This window comes from Humulus lupulus, chromosome 1, assembly GCF_963169125.1.
Source record: "Humulus lupulus chromosome 1, drHumLupu1.1, whole genome shotgun sequence".
Taxonomy (NCBI): domain Eukaryota; kingdom Viridiplantae; phylum Streptophyta; class Magnoliopsida; order Rosales; family Cannabaceae; genus Humulus; species Humulus lupulus.
Window position 1 is genome coordinate 214,531,238 of NC_084793.1, and position 20,070 is coordinate 214,551,307.

Genomic DNA, 20,070 nt, shown 5'->3' on the forward strand with positions numbered 1-20,070 from the left:
TTTTTTTTACAATGGTTGGCAAAAATGACTGGTTGCGCACAGTCCCTTATAATTCTCGTATTAAAATGGACTAAACATGTCTTTACGAGTGATCTTTTAAAAAGATCTTACACTTATAAGCGATTAGCCATATAACATGACTAACCCTTTTTCAAAACTTGTAAAAAGTAAAAGTTAATACAAGCCAGTCCTTTAAGAAGGACTGTTTATTGATAATACTTGCGCAGGTGTTCTCCGTTCCAATAGCGCGGAACGAGATCTCCATTTAAGTGTGCAAGTTTGTATGTGCCTGGATGAAGGACTTCTTCAATCTGGTAAGGTCCTTCCCAGTTTGGTCCGAGTACTCCAGCAGCTGGGTCGCGCGTGTTTAAGAAAACTCGTCGAAGAACTAGGTCTCCGACGTTGAACTTTCTTTCTTTTACTTTTGAGTTAAAATACCGGGCGACTTTTTGCTGGTACGCAGCTACTCGGAGTTGGGCTTTTTCTCGTTTCTCCTCAAGCAAGTCTAGGGAATCCATCAAGAGTTGGCTATTCTGGCCTTGGTCGTATGTGATTCTTCGGTGTGAGGGCGGATCTAACTCGACTGGCAACATAGCCTCATACCCATATGCTAAGGAAAACGGGGTATGACTTGTTGCTGTTCGGTGAGAAGTTTTATACGACCAGAGTACTTTGGGCAGTTGTTCCGGCCATGCTCCTTTAGCTTCTTCGAGCCTTTTCTTCAGGGTATCCTTAAGTGTTTTATTCACTGCTTTGACTTGCCCATTTGCTTGTGGATGTGTGACTGAAGAAAAGCTTTTGACGATTCCATACCTTTTGCAGAAGTCTGTGAATAAGTCACTGTCAAACTGAGTGCCGTTGTCTGAGACAATCTTCCGAGGCAATCCATACTGGCAAACAATGTTCTTGATGACAAAGTCAAGAACTTTCTTTGTCGTTATGGTAGTGAGTGGCTCAGCTTCGGCCCATTTGGTAAAGTAGTCGACTGCTACAACTGCGTATTTTACTCCACCTTTTCTCGTTGGCAAGGATCCAATTAAATCGATACCCCATATTGCGAAGGGCCATGGACTTTGCTTTGTTTTAACTCGTTGGGAGCTGCGCGTGGGATCTTGGAAAATCTCTGACACTTATCACATTTTCGTACAAACTCCATTGAGTCTTCATTCATAGTCGGCCAGAAATAACCCTGCCTCAGAATCTTTTTCGATAAGCTCTGCCCCCCAGCGTGATCCCCACAGAAGCCTTCATGTACTTCCTTCATCAACTCTTTAGCCTTTTCTGGTGTAATACATCGGAGCAGTGGCATGGAGTATCCTCTTCGGTATAGAATACCATCGACCAATATGTACCTAGCAGCCTGTCTCTGAAGAGTCCTGGCTTTGTTTCTATCTGCTGGTAGTACACCATTCGTGAGATACTCCAAGTACGGTGCCATCCATGTATCTTCTATCCGAATTTCCATACTGGTTTCATCTGCTCGTATGCTCGGCTCGCACAGTCGTTCCACTGGCACTATATTTAAAGTGTCAGCATCTTTCGCACTCGCGAGTTTGGCTAAGGCATCTGCCTTTGAATTCTGATCTCAAGGTATTTGATGGAGGGTATACTTCTTGAATTGCGCCAACAGATCTTTGGTTTTGTTCAGGTAGGCCACCATTTTCAGGTCCCGTGCTTGATACTCCCCTAAGACCTGATTCACTACCAGCTGTGAATCATTGTAAATATCCAGCACTTTTATACGCATGTCTTTGGCCAACCTTAGCCCAGCGATGAGTGCTTCATACTCGGCTTCATTGTTTGATGCGGTGAAATCGAACCTAATAATGTAGTGAAATCGATGCCCTTCTGGCGTTATCAATATCACTCCTGCTCCTGCGTGAGATTCGTTGGATGATCCGTCCGTAAATAACTTCCACGAAGGAGCTTCAACTTGGGGCTCAGGCACACTAGGTTTTTCGCACTGCTTGTTGTCTGGGAGCTCAATGAATTCAGCGATAAGATCAGTTAAGACTTGTCCCTTTACTGCTGCTCGCGGTGAATATGTGATATCGAATTGCCCGAGTTCGACTACCCATTTTAACAAACATACAGCCGCCTCCGGTTTTTGTAGAACTTGCCGAAGGGGCTGGTCAGTTAAGACTGTGATGGGATGGGCTTGGAAGTAAGGACGTAACTTCCTTGAGGCCAAAATTAAGCAATAGGCTAATCTTTCGATAGGAGGATACCTCAATTCGGCACCGATTAACCTCTTGCTAACATAATAAACTGCCTTTTGTACGCCTTCTTCTTCTCGTACTAGCACCGCACTAGCAGCATATTCTGTGATCGCCAGGTAAATGAACAAAGTTTCTCCATCTATAGGCTTTGATAAAACAGGAGGCTGTGCCATGTGGGCTTTTAAGGCTTGGAAAGCCTGTTCGCAGTCTCCAGTCCACTCGAACTTCTTGTTGCCTCTAAGTAGATTAAAGAAAGGGACGCATTTATCTGTCGACTTTGAAATAAATCTACTGAGTGCGGCAATCCTTCCAGTTAAACTTTGCACATCCTTGATTTTCACTGGCGATTTCATGTCGATCAGGGCTTTGATCTTTTCGGGGTTGGCCTCGATTCCTCTTGAATTAACAATGAACCCCAAAAATTTCCCCGATCCTACTCCGAAGGAACATTTGAGAGGATTTAGCTTCATCTGATATTTGTTCAAAACATTGAAACACTCCTGTAATTCCTTCACATGTCCTTATGCCTTTTTTGACTTTACCAGCATGTTGTCCACGTACACCTTCATGTTTACTCCGATCAACTCCTTAAATATGTGGTTAACCAATCACTGGTAAGTCGCACTAGCGTTTTTCAGTCCGAAGGACATTACTTTATAACAGTATAACCCTGTATCAGTCCAAAAGCTAGTGTGATCCTCGTCAGGGGGATGCATACTGATCTGATTGTATCCTGAGTATGCATCCATGAAAGAGAGGATCTCATGTCCTGCAGTTGCATTGACCAGCTGGTCGATTCTTGGGAGTGGGAAGCAATCTTTTGGGCAGGCTATATTAAGGTCTGTGAAATCCACACAAGTTCGCCATTTGCCGTTAGGCTTGGGAACGAGTACTGGATTAGAGACCCACGATGGATAAAACGCTACCCTGATGAACCCATTCTCCTTCAGTCTTTCAACTTCCTCTTTTAAGGCTTTCGATCTATCCTTATCGAGCAGCCTTCTTTTCTGTTGCACGGGTGGAAAACTCTTGTCAACGTTCAGGACATGGATGATAACTGCAGGATCTATCCTAGCCATGTCTTTATGTGACCAGGCAAAAACTTCCTGGTTCTTTCTCAAAAATTCCACCAGTGCGTGCTTCGTTGTTGCTTCTAAATTTTTACCGACCTTTACAACTCTGGTTGGATCTATTTTGTCAAGTAGGACCTCTTCAAGGTCCTCGACAGGTCTAACATCTTCTTCAAAATCCCCAAAGCAAGGATCTAAATCTCTATCCTCACTTTGGGCAACACCCTATTTGGTGACTCCATCACCGGATTGGGCTTGTGTATCAATGGCCATCTGCAACCTCTCTAAGGGAGTGCTCTTCGACGTTCCCTTCTTTGCCTTCGTGAGCGAGGCATTGTAGCACTCCATTGCTTCCCTCTAATTTCCCAACACGCGTCCTACCCCTGTGTCTGTCGAGAATTTCATGGCCAAGTGCTATACTGAGGTGACGGCCCGAAGGTCAACCAGTATGGGCCTTCCGATTACAACATTGTACACTGAAGGAAAATCAACTACTATGACAGTAGCGAGTAATGTCCTGGTAGTAGGCGCTGTACCTGCTGTCACCGGAAGTCTGATTGACCCCGTTGGGGCGAGTCCCTCACCAGAGAAGCCGTAAATTGTTTGGTTACAGGGCTCCAAATCCTTGACGGACAACTTCATGCGTTCCAGCGAAGACTTGTACAGGATGTTTACTGAACTTCCTGTATCGACTAGCACTCTCTTCACCATCATGTTGGAAATTTGAACATCCACGACCAGCGGATCGGAATGTGGGAACCGGACATGCTGGGCATCGCTATCAGAGAAGGTTATTTCACCGTCCTTTGACCGAGCCTTCTTTGATGCCCGGTCCTCCACGGTCATCATCTCGATGTCCTGGTTATGGCGTAGGGTCCGAGCATATCGTTCCCTTGCCTTTCCGCTGCTTCCCGCAAGGTGCGGGCCTCCACAGATGGTGAGTAAAGTGCCAGCTACGGGATCAAGCTGCAAAGGTGGCGAGTGTTGGCATGCGGGCGCCTGCTCGTTGCCACCTGGAGCCTCTTGTTTGGAAGTTCCTGAGGCCCGTACGTATCTCCTCAGGTGTCCTTGTCTGATAAGGAACTCGATTTCATCCTTTAGCTGGTTGCACTCGTTTGTATCGTGTCCGTAGTCATTATGATAACGACAGAACTTGGTAGTGTTTCTCTTCGAAATATCCTTTCGAATGGGAGCGGGTCTTTTGTAAGGCACACTAGAACTCGTGGTCTGATACACTTCTCCTTGAGACTTGACAAGGGCAGTGTAGTTAGTGAACCGCGGTTCATAACGATTGCCCTTAGCGCGTTTGTTTTTAGAGGTGGAAGGTTCATTATGAGACCGCTTCCCCCCATTCTTGCCATTGACATTGCCATTCTCGTTGCCTTTGTCGTTACCATTGGGTTTTGACCCATTGGCGACTTTGGCGGGCTCGACAGTCCCCTTATCTTTGCTTGGAGGCTTTCCCTCGCTGGCGATGGCATCCTCGAGCTTGATGTAACGATAAACTCGATCCAAGAATTCTTGAGTAGTCTTAACTCCATTCTTTCTGAGGCTACTCCACAAAGGCATGCGACGCCTAACTCCTGCAGTTAGGGCCATCATCTTGCCCTCATCTCCCACTGTTTTGGCTCCAGCCGCTGCTCGCATGAAACGCTGGACGTAATCCTTCTTGCTGGTGTATCTCCACCAACTGATTCGCCTCAGTTGGGTGCACACGACCCACATAGAATTTTCAATAAAATTCCTTTATAAACATCTCCCAAGAAACAATACTTGCAGGAGGGAATTTGAAAAACCACTCCTGTGCAGCATCAGAAAGTGTTGCAGGAAAGATCCTGCACCGAGCGTCTTCGGACACTTTCTGGATGTCCATCTGTATCTCAAACTTGTTGACATGAGATACTGGGTCACCATACCCGTCAAATTTCGGAAGCGTGGGCATCTTAAACTTGCTGGGAGTTTCTGCCACAGCTATCCTTTGAATGAAAGGAGTGCCCCTTCTCTTGTCGTACTCGATATGAGACGTCCTTCCCCCGACTAGCTATTGTACTGCCTGGTTCAGGGCATCTATTTGGGCTTGCACGGCGTTAGGAATCGCCGGGGCCTCTGCTGCTGGGGGAATGTACTCATCATGCCGCTCTCGGCGGTCGTTGAGTACATCTTTTAAGTCTTCGTCTCTTCGCCGTTGCTCGCTTGCTCTGAGCCGGTTAAAGACGTTATTTGTCTGGGCTGCCCCCCAGCGTTACGTCTCTTGGGTTGGTCTTCCCTAGGTGGTGGGCTTCTGCCCCCACCTCTCTCTTCATTTCTCCGACCGGCATTTCCTCTGTCTGAGTCAGCCTCATTGTAACCATGGCCATCTCTGAACCTCGATTGGCTATGGTGGGATCGACTGTCCCCTCGATTGCCTCCTCGGGCCGGAACTTCCCGAGCGTTAGAGGGTGGCCTGCATTGGTTGGTAGGTCCCCGTGCATTATCATGCCATGGGGGCCCCAGACTGCAGAGCTTTTCTCTGAGTTCCTTCTGTTGCCAGAAGGACGCTGCCCCCTGCTCGGCGGGTTCGACTCTTCGCCTCTATGGCGTCTAGGACTACGGGGCTGCTGCTCGGCCCTATTCTGCCTTGGCTGTGGGGGATTGCCTCGACCATCCTGGGATGGAGGCTACGCTTCAGGATCCTTTGGTGGGACATCATCCTGAGGCATTGGCGGCTGCTCGGGCCTTTGGGGGATCAACGGCTGGATCGGCGGGCTAGGATTGGGACCCCTTTTGGGGTGGCCCATTTGCGGGTTGATCAGGCTGTGAGACAGGTGCAGCTTGATTCCTAGCCAACTGCAGGGCTGCTTCGAGGGCTGCCATGGCCTCCCTCTGACGACGGTTCATCTCCGCCTGTCTTTCACTTAGTTCCTGGCACTGTCGCTCTATCTCTTGTTCCTGCCGCGCCATAATCTCCGTAGCACTTTCTTGGTTGGCCCTCAGATTGGCCAGTTCATCCTGCAATACCCCCAGGGTATTTCTCAATGTCTCGGAATCCAATTCTTCCTCATCAAATTCCAAATCTGGCTCATTTTCAGCCATGTTTGGAGGAGGAGGCGGTTGAGATGGTGTAGCGCCAGCCGTCTGCCCAGTTTTCTTTGTTCTTTTCGCCATTACTGCTTCAAGAATTTCGTATCAAGCTCTCAATGAAAGCACTAGAATGTTGACCCTTGTTTTGGTCAACTGACACGGAGTCAAAACGCTTGATGTGGATAGATGTGTTGGAATGAATATAATGACAAAAACAGTAAAGAACACAAGAAATTATAGTGGTTCGGCCCCAGGAACTGGTAATGACCTACGTCCACCTAAGCTATTATTGATATGAGATCTCAAAGGAGTGATCAAAGAACTAGGCTTCTTTGAGTTTCACAAACCTAAGAGGGATAAGCAATATAATCGTAATACAATAGCTCTAATTCTCTCATAAGTGTATAACTTCAATTAACTAAAAGCCAAAAAGTCCCTTCCTTGAGCTATCTTTCTCTATTTATAGGCTTAAGGAGGATTACATGAATTTGTTACAGATATTCTCTCCTAATTAATCGGATAACCAGGAATCATTGGAGATAATCCCAGAATTGATTATGATCTCCACAAGATCATCTTGAAATATGCGGAGTGTACGACCATGCCGGTTGTAAGGAAAACTCAACTGTCACGCCAGGAAGGTCTTACTGGTCGATATTCGAACAGAACTCTACCAGGTGTCAACCATGTGTTTAAAAACGCCTGCCATGTCACCCATGCCTGTTTTTTGGATAACATTAGCATTTATTTAAAATTTAAATAATTGATTGTAACTTCCCTAAAGAATGGGAAGATATTCTATTAACCAAGCCTATAAATAGCCTAGGAAATTTCATTTGTAGACACACACAAAAATTGTACTGAGAATACTCTGCCAAATTACTTTCTGAAAAAGCTAAGAGAGAGTATCAAGATCAATAATATCGACTCGTGGGCTAGGCAGATTTTAACTGCTGAACTAGTAAAAAGCTCTCATGTTCATCTATTTTTTCTGAAATATTGTTTAGTGCTCTCCATAATTAAGTTGACGAGAAACGACATCAACACCTGCTATATGTTAAACCTTATCATAGATATGTAGAAAGTTTTCATATAGGTTGAGATCTTTTTATCTTGAAAAAGAATTATGATTGTTTTAGTTAACCTCTCTATTAGGATATAAATTGAAGAATTATATGCACTGATTAGTAAGATTAACAAGTGGAAAAGTTACTAAAATTAATACCCTAGGTTTCTAATTGTTGAATCAATCTTTATTATTGCAAAGTTTATTTCAATTTCAAGTTTTAATTTAAAAATCAATCTATTTTTGACAACCAAATAGAAAGATAGAATTGGTTATTGGTACTTGATTGGTAGTGTTCGTGGGAATGATTCTTATTTACTATCTATATTACTTGAATCGATGGCGTATACTTGCGCATTATATTTTCACTATCAAGTTTTTGGCGCCATTACTGGGGATTATTTAATCAATATCAAATATAATTGATTCTTGTTCTACTTTGGCCTTTCTTTAACAATTTTTCTGACGTGTTTCTCAATTTCAGGATCAACATGTAGTTTTGGTTTATGCGACGAGGTAAAACAGCTGAGATAGTACCAGTGAATCTCGAGATTGAGAGAACCTATAGGAAGAACCGGAAGAATAAGAGGTTGGATGCAAGGATGGCTGCAAACCAAGGGAATGTAGTAAATAATTTCGCCAACAATGTCGAAGGGGTAGTGGCTACTGAGGTCCCTGCTGAACAAGGGACTAGAAGTTTAAGAGATCATGTACTCCCAACTGTTACGGGAGTGCATTCGTGCATCAAACACCCCACAGCTGCCGCTAACAATTTTGAGATTAAGCCAGCAATTCTGCAAATGGTCCAATCTACTGTTTAGTTTGGAGGCTTGCCTACAAAGGACCCTAACTTAGACATAGCTAATTTCTTAGAGCTTTGTGCAACTTTTAAGATGAATGGGGTGAGTGATGACACAATAAGGTTGAGGCTGTTTCCATTTTCACTAAGGGACTGAGCAAAGAGTTGGTTGATTTCCCTACATGCTAACTCTATTATCACATGGAAGGAGCTAGCTCAAAAGTTCCTTCCATCCAAGGTTGCACGGTTGAGAGGGGAGATTAATAATTTCTGTCAGATGAAGAGAGAGTCACTGTATGATGCATGGGAGAGATTTAAAGAGTTTTTAAGAAAGTTCCCACATCATAGGATTGAAAAATGGATGTTATTCCATAATTTTTACAATGAGTTAGGCGGTACTACTCACACTATCATAGATGCAGCAACAGGAGAGGCATTTATGAGCAAGAGTGCCAACGAAGCTTGTGATCTACTAGAGGAGATGACTATGAATAATTACAAATGGCCTATAGAGAGGGAAAATACAAAGAAGGTAGCTGGTATGATCGAATTAGATGCCATCTCAATGCTTACAGCTCAAGTGGCTACTTTAACAAAACAATTAGAACATAGCAACATGTCAATCCAAGCCATGCAAGGACAGAGTTTTTGTGGGGCATGTGGGAGTGTTCATCTATTAAATCAGTGTCCTGCCATGAATATGAATAATATACCTATGGAACAAGTCCAAGCCATAGGAAACTTCCAAAGACTTGCCAATAACTCATATTCATGACCTACAATCAAGGGTGGTAGAATCACCCTAACTTTTCTTGGAAAAATAAAAACCAGAGTGTTTAGTAGCCTTTCCAACACAACCAACAACAATTCCAACATCCCCCTTCTGGGTTTTATCAACCACAAAACAGACCACCATAACATCCAATACCCATGAAGCAACCCGAACCACAACCTCATGCATTGAACCAATTAATGACCGAAACCAGGGCATCTATCAGGAGTTTGGAGACTCAAATAGGGCAGTTGGCTACTTTGATGAAAAATCATGCTTAAGGGAACTTACCAAGCACTACTGAGATAAACTCAAAACGACAATGCAATGCAATATCTTTGAGGAGTGGTAAGGAGTTAAAAGAGCCAAAAGTGGTTGACAAGGAGAAGGAAGTGAGTGGGTCAAATGTTACTGAGAACTTATGGAAGGAGCCATAAATAAACATAGATCACCATATAAAGTTTCCATATCCTCAGAGGCTTCAAATGAAAAAGCTTGACAAGTAGTTTTCTAAATTTTTTGATATCTTTCGAAATATACACATCAATATCCCGTTTGCTGAGGCACTTGAACAAATGCCAAGTTATGTGAAGTTTATGAAATAAATTTTGTCAAAGAAAAGGAAATTGGGGGACTATGAGACAGTGGCACTTACTGAGGAGTGCAATGCGATAATTCAAAAGAAGCTACCTGCCAAGCTTAAAGATCCTGGTAGTTTCAATATCCCATGCTCTATAGGGGGCTCAGTGGTGACGTAGGCTTTATGTGATTTAGGGGCCAGTGTGAATCTAATGCATCTATCAATCTTTCATAAGTTTAAATTGGGAGAAGCTTGTCCTACTATCGTGTCCTTACAAGTGGCAGATCGTTCAGTTAAACATCCTCGTGGAGTGATTGGGGATGTATTGGTGAAAGTGGACAAATTCATCTTTCCTACGGATTTTATTATTCTTGATATGGAGGAAGATGAAAAATATTCCAATAATTCTTGGAAGGCCATTCTTGGCCACTGTTAGGGCATTAATCGATGTACAAAAGAGTGAGTTGAAGCTGCGAGTGCAAAAAGAGGAGGTAACATTTAATGTTTTTGCAGCAACAAAAATTCCAACTTGTTGTAGAGTTGATGTGGTAAAAAGAGAAGACGACAAGTTGAAAGTCTTTAATGAAAGGACCATGGTTAAAAGTGGTATGCGACAAGTGCATCAACGTTAAAAAGTTTCTTTAGTGAGAAGATTCGAATGTTACACAAGCGAGGTAAAGTTCCACCAATTTACAATAACAAGAAACGACTGTCCACTCATGACACTATGACTCTCAAGGATGTGAGGGGTGGACCTGATCCAAGTTGAAGTGTGAAGAGGAAGCAAACTTCTGACTAAATGACGTTAACGACAACGTATTTGGAGGCATTCCAATCTTTTATTTGCATTTTTGTTTAAGTTTTGGATTATGAACATTATAGTTTAGTATTTTGAGTATTTTTTTTATATTTAGTTTTAATTTATGTCATTTACTATTAAATTTGTATTATTAAATCATGAAAAATGTGAAAAAGAAAGAAAAAAAGAAAATAGAGTCGCGACGCTTGCATGACGAGCCGTAGCATGATGAGTTCCAGAGAAGCTTGCCAATTTTGAAAAGGGGGGGGGGGGGGGCATGTTGTGATGCTACTTTGGGCCAAGCTCATAAATTACCACATGCAATCCATATCTGTTACCACATTTTGGCTACCTGAGGATGATGGTGGCAATGGTCCTTCATCGTGAGCAATATGAGTTTGGCATGTCAGTTTCTTTTCCTTTTCGTTTATTTATACATTGGGGATAATGTTTAGATTCAATTTGAGGGAAGAGATTTGATTTTTATTGCTTTGCTCATTGATGATATCTTAGTTTGTTTAAGTTTTTTTAGGTTTATATTTATTTTATGTTTTGTTTAGTTTTTGTTTAGGGTGTTAGTGTGAATAAAGTTGACAATGATTAGCCAATAACAATATATTGAATGATATGCTATATAAATTGAATGGGAATGAAGCTATAAAAATTCGCGTGCTTGGTTGAAATTCTCTTTTGGTTTACATGGGTTCACTTAAATAATTGAGAGCTTAATCATGATTTTTAATAAATTTTGTGTAATTGAACAGTTTTTATGCTTGCTGAATGTTGAAACAAAAAAGAAATTATGAAAATGTTGTTATCCTAGAACTTGTTTGCTTGCTTTTTGAGACGAAATCCTAGATGATGCATGCTTAGGAAGACGATTTAGGAAATTCTTTGAACTGTTTGTGCCTTTCAAGCTAACCTTGATTTATTAAATCCATTGTTACCCAATTTTCAGCCTAATTTGATTCTTTTTGTTTGACACTTATTTTGAGCTTATTTGAAACTTTGTTGTTTTTCCTTTCCTTTGATATACCATGAGCATATGAAAAGTGATTGGGAGATGGTTTGAACTGAGGTTTATATTTATGAATTTGTGACAATAGAAGAAGAAAAATTGAGAGAGAAAAAAAAGTATATTAAAAATGAACTACACTCCAATTGAAAATACAAAGAAATAAGTTTGGGGGAGTGTAGTATCATTAGAAGAAAAAAAAATCAGTTTATGAATTTCTCACAAAGTAAGAAAATTTGGGAAATTCGGGATTGTTTTTGGGGTTCGCAAGTTGATACAAGATTGGTTTGTGTGCTTATGGTATATTTGAGCCTAAATGACTTTTTCATCTACCTTTACTTTAGCCATTCAATTATAGGCCATGAAAGTCCGATTGATTTTTGATCATGTGTTGTCAACATTAGTGGAGATTAGTAAGTATAGCAAGCTTATGGGATAATGATATTGATTGATTGTAATGAAACAATTTGGTGAGCATGAATTGATTCGAATGCATTTTATTTATTAATCATGATTTTGAGAGCTTTTATTTTTGTTTGGACTTCAGTGAATTGGAAGAATGTTTTGATTGAAATTCTAGATTATAAGTTGATTTTCCTAAAGATTATATAAGTGTGTTAGTCATCATAGCTTGAGGCATGAATTATTGATGTCGGCTTGGTTCAGTTGTGTTGCTTGTTTAGGTTATGAGTATTTTCTGTTTATTATTCTGTTCTTTGCTCGAGGGCGAGCAAAGATTGAGTTTGGGGGAATTTGATAAGTCTAGTTTAGGGTAGTTTTAGAGTGTGTTTTAATCTTAGTTTCGAGTCAAATTGTGAGTTTTGTACGATATTCTGCTTGTGTTTGTTTTGTTTTTAGGTTTTTGCTATGAATTTGTGAATGGAGAGGAAATGAGCGGATTTAATGATGAAAATGGGTATTTTGGGAGCTTTTGGCCATTTTGTGTGAATTTGGGAGAGTAAGGAATATTTGGATGACTTTGGTATGAAAAGAAGGTGAAAAAAAAGTGAAATCAAGAAATTTGGAACAAGGAGTTGCGACTTGCCCTTACAAGTCGCGACTTGCATGAAGACAGAGACGATTTGGTGAAGGGTATTAAAGAGAGGCGGGTCGTGACTTAGTCTATCAAGTCGCACCGCCTGAGTTTCCAGAGGAGCAAAGAATTGGTAGAAAAATAGGCGGGCCGCCACTCAAGAATGGGCAAGTCGCACCCGCCTCACTAAAATTTGAAAAAATGTGTTTAAGTACGATTTTTTTAGGTCATTTTGGGGAGAGTTCTGGGATTCGGGATTAGCAACTATTCAACATTATTGATCTATTTTTCTTCACTTTTCTCTTAGTTTTTAGTAGTTTAATTTTATGTTTCTGAACAATTGTTTTATGATTTTAGTCATGTCTGATATGAACTAAACATTTGTTCTAGGGTTTAATGTAGTCCCTTGGATATTTGTTATTTTTCCATGAAGTTTATATATTTTCTTCTTCTTCTATCCTTTATCTATATGATTTGTGCTTAATGGGTGTGGATAATTGATCACTATTTACATTATTTATGATTTTGATTCAAGATCCGAGAGGGGAGAGGGGAGAGTTAAAAATTCTATAATCATATAGACACAAATTGCATATAGGACGATAGTACCTATAGGGTTTGTGTAGTGTTTAGGGTTTTTATGCTTCATGCTTGTTATATGTTAAAACTTATCACAAATATGTAAGTTTGCATATAGGTTGAGATCGTTTTATCTTGAAAAATAATTAGGATTTTTTTAGTTAACCTGCTATTAGGATAGAAATTGAAGAATTATATGAGCCAATTAGTAAGATTAACAGGTTGAAAAGTTGATGAAGTTAATACCCTAGGTTTTTAATTGTTGAATCAATCTTTATTATTGCAAAGTTTATTTCAATTTTAAGTTTTAGTTTAAAAATCAATCTATTTTCGGCAGCCATATAGAAAGATAGAATTGGTTATTGGTACTTGATTGATAGTCTCCGTGGGAACAATTCTTATTTACTATTTGTATTACTTGAATCGATTGCGTATACTTGCGCATTATATTTTTGCTATCATTTTCGAGTATATGTTTTTTAACTGTTTCAGTCTGGTACGAGTTTAGTTTAGGTTTTATATGTGTCCAAAACTGATAGCATTAGGAACGGCTAGAAATAATGCACTAGGAAAAATGGGTTAGTTTCTAGGTTTGAAAGAGGAATGTTTGAATACTTGAATTTGAAGATTTGAGGGGATTTTTAGGTTTAGTTCTAGGTAGCTTAAGGGTCACGGTATCAAGAGTGGTTTTGCATTAAATCACTTCCGGAGAGGTATTATGTCTGACACGCGAATCCCGAAGTATCAGGGTTTCCCAAGGTTATGGCGTGTGATTTCTGACTGCGCGTGAACTCACGTATTAGTGTTAGGTGCGAAGTTAGCTAGTAGGTATCTTAGCTCGAGTAGACCAAATCTAAACTCCAGGTTGCCCTCACTTCTACTATCGAAGTGAGGTTATATCCTAGGTTGTCTCCAACATGCCGCTTTGTCACCAGGCAAACTAAATTATGGCTAGTCAGAAGAAGAAATTAGTGGCGAGCTCCTCCTCTCAAAACAAAAATAAAGATAAGCAGGTCGCCTCTGAGATCCCCATTCCCCACTTTAGCCAAGTGGTGGATAGGGGGGTCGTGGTTGGCCCCGACTTCTTCTTCGAGGCCGAGCATATCGAGTCTCGAATAAAGACTTAGGGCAAGATAAACAAAATATTACTGAGTCACGAGATCGAGATGGGTTCAGAGTACTCATTGCCTGCCCTTCGTTGGATGGAGAGCAGAGCTGAACCCCGCTCCAGGATGACTTTGGGGCTTGGAGTGATGAGCTCCTGAAGGCAGGCGCCTTCCTTCCCTTGGACCAGAACTTCGTGGACTTTTTAAACTACATTGAACTGGCACCGTTCCAGCTCTCCCCGAACTCTAACTGACTCTTGGCAGGGTTGAAGTATTTATTTTTGAAACACGAGTGGGAGATCCCCACCTCTGCCGACATTATGTATTTCTTCTGCCTCAAGGCTAATCCAGAGTCAAAAGGCCGAGGTGATGGTTTCTATTACCTCACCAGATTCCCCAACACAACCTCCATCATCGACCTCCCTAGTCACCTGAATGACAATAAGGACCAATTCTTTATGTCAAACGAGTTCAAGAATTGCACTCATCAATACTTCAACTGTCCTCGTAAGTATATCAGTTTTTTGAACTTTGTAATTGAATTCTTTATCTTAGACAAGTTAAAACTTATTATGATTTAGTTGTTACCTTGCGCAGCTATATATAATAGAAAGGGGCGGTCAAAGACCCTCGAAGGTCAATATCAAACTCTGGCCAGTGTTCCTGCCGAGGAGAAAGAGTTCCGGAGAGTGGTGAATGATGCCACCATGGTGGCTTGCAAGTTGATCCGTGAGGATCAAACGCTGGCCACCAGGGCCCGAGGTCCCCTCCTCGAGCTCCCCTTCCTAGGAACTCTTTCCAGTCGCTAAGGAGGTTGATGAGGAAGAGGATGTCGCACAGTTGGTGCGTAAAAGAAGAGTTCCTGAAGATAGACAAGATTTTGGTTAGGGTCGTGCTGAATCGGGGGCAGCAGCTGGCACCCTTAGCCAAGGTAATTTATATAGAGAAATAACCGGACTACTGCCAGTTTAAGCCTAATCCGATTCAACTCGAGTAGCTCGTGAGCCGACATCCGGTTGATCTGAACCTGAATGTGACCCTTCTTTAGTGTGTTGACCAATTGCTTATACGCTGTGACTGTAGTTACCCCAAATGTACTATAGCGGTAGACAATACCTTACATTTTATGTCCACTATTTTTGAATAGTATGGTACAAACCTTTTGTCATGGCCTATTCTGTGTCATGGTATACTTACCTCGAGTATTAGGCAGGCCGAGCACGTGTCTAGTCCAGATGAAGAGCCTGAACCCTGTTAATCCCACAACATGATAATACTAGAATTACCCCGTCCTCTGATAATACAAGAGTTAGAGGTTTTACCCAGCCCAGTCCATAACCTGGAGCCGATCATAGTAGTTTCCTCCTCTAGCTCGGAGGGTAAGGTTCTTGTTCTGTTGTTCTTTACTTTATGTTATCTTGATTGATCATTCCTTGGGTCTAACTCTTCTACTCGCTCTTCTTGCAAACAAAAACATGAACCTAAAGAGCGCCTTCAAGCCTACTGGGGCCGGAGCTGGGCCTGTCGTCAAGAGGCAAAGAACATCGAAGAAAATCACCTCCGGGGTTGGAACTACCACTGGGTCCCCTGCTAAAGATAAAGGTGCTAGCTCTGCCCAAAAGTAGCAGCAGACAAAGCAGCCGCCAGCTCAAGTAACACTAGTTACAATTCACAAAGCCCCTCCGCTTGCTCCTCGCAACCCTGCTTTGATACCTCAAGTTATACAAGGCGAGGCCCCATCTGTGTAGCTCTCTGTTAAGCCGCTCAAGGTCAGAAGGATCTCAGAGGCACTTCGTGGGTCCCTCCATGAGATGACAAATCACCTAGTGGGCCATGCCAATTAGGTGAACATCAAGGAACTGAGAGCCATAGAGGAGCATTCCCCGGAGAATGTCCTGGAGTCGGCCTTGGAAATGAATCTGACTGTAAGTTATCACCTTTTTCTTTCTGCACATCATTTTTTCTTTTTGCAAACTAACCCTACTATATATTTTTCTCCGTGACATCGCCTGAATCCAAGCTTAAAGGGACAAGACTAGGGTCGCCCTATTGGCATCCCAGGACAATGAGCGAATCGCCAAGGGACAGGTCATCTAGGTGAGTCAGTGTCGAGATCAATTGTAAGTCGAGGTCGACAACCTCAACAAGAAACTTGAGGAAGTCAACGTGCTTAAAAAGAGTCTGAGGTCGAGGAAAGAGCCAAGTAGGATGCTGAGAGGGCTAAGTAGGAGGTTGTCGAGGTAACAGACTCTTTGGAGGAAATGCTTTATCGGTGCTGTCCATACAACCAGGAATGAGACTTGTCATTCATGGACACAACACTCTGGGGGTGATATCTTGCCAAGTTTTAGAACTGATTATTGCAAGATCCTTTCGAGACCGTAGAGGCTTCTGGGGCTGCTGAAGGGGGTGATGAAGAGGTGACGTCACTTGGGCAAGTTAACAGAGCTTAGTGATGTCTAGGGCGTCCTCTTATTTTTTTATTTTTATGTTTCATTCTGGGTTATTCGAACCCTCTATAATTAGGCTTTCAAAAACTGAGACACTTGCCTTTGGGCTCAGTTCGAGGTTATTTTTCCTTGAGTTATTTACATACTTTCGTTTGTACATGTTTATTAATTTCTGATCTATTTTTTCTTCCCCTTAATCTAGTATCTAGCCATGTTTATGAACTTTAAAAAGAGTCCTTGTACATTTGTATAGTCATAGGGGTTAAATTTAGATCAAGATAAATGCCCGATGGCTCGACCATTTGATTCTGGTAGATGACCTGATTATATTCAAGAGTTTGTTTGCCTAACAGCATTACACCTGTTAAGAATCAAACCTTTGACCAGGTTATATCCAAGAGTTTGTTTTCCTAATAGCATTACACCTGTTAAGAATCAAGCCTCAGACCTGGTTATATATAGGATTACCTAGTTGAATTCTAGGTTTTGTTTTACTTTGAATTTTCTTAACTTAGTTCATCTTCGGAATTTCTTCGAAAACTCGAGCTTTAAGAATAATCAATTTTCCAAATTCTAAGTTGTACAAATTTTATCTAAATTTGTTGAATACTTCAAAGACTATTCGAGGGTTATATGCCCCCCAAGTGATTAGAATTTATGAATATTATAGATCGCTTTTACAAAATGAGTAATAAATTACAAGAATAAAATAAAATATTGGTTCCATGTTTAAATTGCGTAGCAATCCTGTGTTATTAAAATAAAATGGATTTTATAAACAAGCCTTACAATGAAGAAAAAATGTTAAAGATATTAAAATCGAATAAAGTCGTCCTATTACTGATAGTATTTTTTGAGATGTAGAGCATTCTAGGTCCGTGGGACCAATTCTCCACTCAAACGAGCTAGTTTGAAGGTTCCTTCAAGCAATATTTCCACGATCTAGTAAGGTCCTTCCCAGTTCGGTCTCAATACACCATATTTAAGATCTTTGTTCACCAAAAACACCCTTCGGAGCACCAAATCATCCAGTTCGAGTCTACGTCCTTTGACTTTCGAATTAAAGTAGCGAGTAACCCATTGATGGTAATGGGTGAGCTGTAATTGAGACTCCTTCGACTACTCTTCAATGAAATCATGGGATGCATTAAGCAGGTCATGATTCCGATCCTGGTTGTAGGTTCTTTGCCTATGTGATGTCATTAATGCCTTTACTGGGAGCATAGCTTCGCTTCCAAAGGTCAGAGAGAAGGGTTTATGCCCAGTAGATGTGCGATGTGAGGTCCTGTAGGCCCAGAACACTTGCGAGAGCTGTTCTGGCCATAACCCTTTAGCATCTTCTAGTCTCTTCTTTAAGTTCGCCTTTAGGGTTTTATTTATTGCCTCGATCTTAGCCTCGCAAAAGGTTGTGAATAGGTCACTGTCAAATTGAGTCCCGTTATCAGACACAATCTTTTTTGGGAGTCCAAAATGACATATGATGTTTTTCACGACAAAATCTAAGACTCTCTTCGAGGTTATAGTCGCCAGGGGCTCGACCTCAACCCATTTAGTGTAGTAGTTAATGGTAACAACCGCATAGTGAACTCCTCATATTCCAGTTGGCAATGAGCCTATTAACTCAATCCCCCATATAGCAAATGGCCAAGGCGACCAAATCATGGTCAACTCCATGGGTGCTGCTCGAGAAATGGTGGCAAAACGCTGGCAATTGTCCTTCAACCATAACATATTGTGGGACCTGATACAATAGTTTTCTTGCATTCTTTCGATCTTCTAGTAGTTTATTGGTTGTAAGGTACACTAAAATAGGAGTCATGCAAGTCGATTATGTGCAAATTACTCCGACTTCCACTAACTTTTCCCTGATACTTGTTTGTTCCAAGAATTCTACGGGGACCGCATTTGATGTGTCCGCTTCCTTGGTAGTGGCGAGGCGAGCTAGAGCATCAACATTAGTGTTCTGTTCGCGGGGGACCTGCTCGACGGAGTAGAACTCGAATTCAGATAGTTCACCTTTAACATTAGCTAGATAAGTTGCCATTTTCATTCCTTGAGCTTGGTACTCCCCTAATACTAGATTAATCATGAACTGAGAATCGCTAAAGCATTGAATTCCTCTCGCTTTCATCTCATTTTCTATCAGAACTCCCACCAATAATGCCTCGTACTCTGCTTCATTGTTGGAGGCATCGAAACTGAATCTGAGAACTTTATGGAAGCGATGTCCTTTGGGAGAAATCAAAATTATTCCAGCTCTAGACCTATTCTCGTTTGATGATCCGTCAATGAAGAGTTTCCACAACTCTTGTATAGGTTCCCTCATTGGTTCATCCTGGAACCCTGTACATTCAGCCATGAAGTCAGCGAGCGTTTGGCCTTTGATTGCTATTTGTGGTTTGTATAGTATCTCGAACTGACCGAGTTCAATGACCCACTTCAATAAACGCCCAGATGTCTCAGGTTTTTGCAAGAATTATCTTAAAAGTTGATCAGTTAGGATGTGTATAGAGTGGGACTGGAAATATGACCTGAGTTTTCTCGAGGCTAGGATCAAACAAAACGTGAGTTTTTTTATTTATGGATATCTAGATTCAGCTCCTAGAAGCCTTTTTCTCACATAATACACTGGTTTCTGTGTTCGATCTTCCTCTCGAACTAAGACAATGCTGACCACATTTTCTGTTATAGTTAAGTATAAGTATAGAGCTTCCCCAGCTATTGGTTTTGATAACACAGGGGGCTCAGCTAGATGAGTCTTCAGATCCCGCCTGTTCGCATTCTTTTGTCCATTCAAACTATTTATTTCCCCTAAGCAAGTTGTAGAAGGGAAGAAATTTGTCCATGGACTTTGATACGAATTGGTTTAAGGCAACGACCTTTCCGGTTAAGCTATGGACATCTTTTCGCGACCTTGGTGAAGGCATTTCTAACAGCGAACTGATATTTTCTGGGTTTTCCTCGAGCCCCCTTGCATTGACTATGAAGCCTAAGAACTTCCACGATGACACCCCAAAGGTACATTTATGGGGGTTCAATTTCATGTTGTACTTTCTCATCACGCCAAAACGTTCTTCTAGATCAGATACATGGTCATTGGAAATATTTGACTTGACCAGCATGTCATCGACATACACCTCCATGTTTTTCCCAATCTGGTTAATGAACATCTTATTGACAAACCTTTGGTATGTTGCACCAAAATTCTTTAGCCCGAATGGCATGAACTTGTAGCAGTATACATTATGCTCGGTCATGAAGCTGGTGTGCTCTTGATCTGCAGGGTTCATCGTGATCTGGTTATATCCAGAATACGCATCCATGAAGGACACGAGCTCATGGCCGGCTGTAGCATCAACTAGCTAATATATTCTCGGTAGTGGGAAACAATCTTTAGAATATGCCTTGTTGAGGTTAGAGAAATCAATGCAGGTCCTCCACTTGCCATTGGGATTCAGGACCAAAATGGAATTGGCTGTCCAGGTCGGATATTTTACTTCCCTGTTTAACCCGCACTTTGAT

At 41.6% G+C, this 20,070-nt stretch overlaps 1 non-coding gene across 1 annotated transcript; it reads right to left on the minus strand.

Annotated features, from left to right (window-relative positions):
* Positions 1-8,457: 8,457 nt before the first annotated feature.
* On the minus strand, positions 8,458-8,565 carry LOC133813311 (small nucleolar RNA R71). Its single transcript, XR_009884337.1, has one exon. It is a non-coding gene; the product is annotated as a small nucleolar RNA R71 (small nucleolar RNA).
* Positions 8,566-20,070: the final 11,505 nt, after the last annotated feature.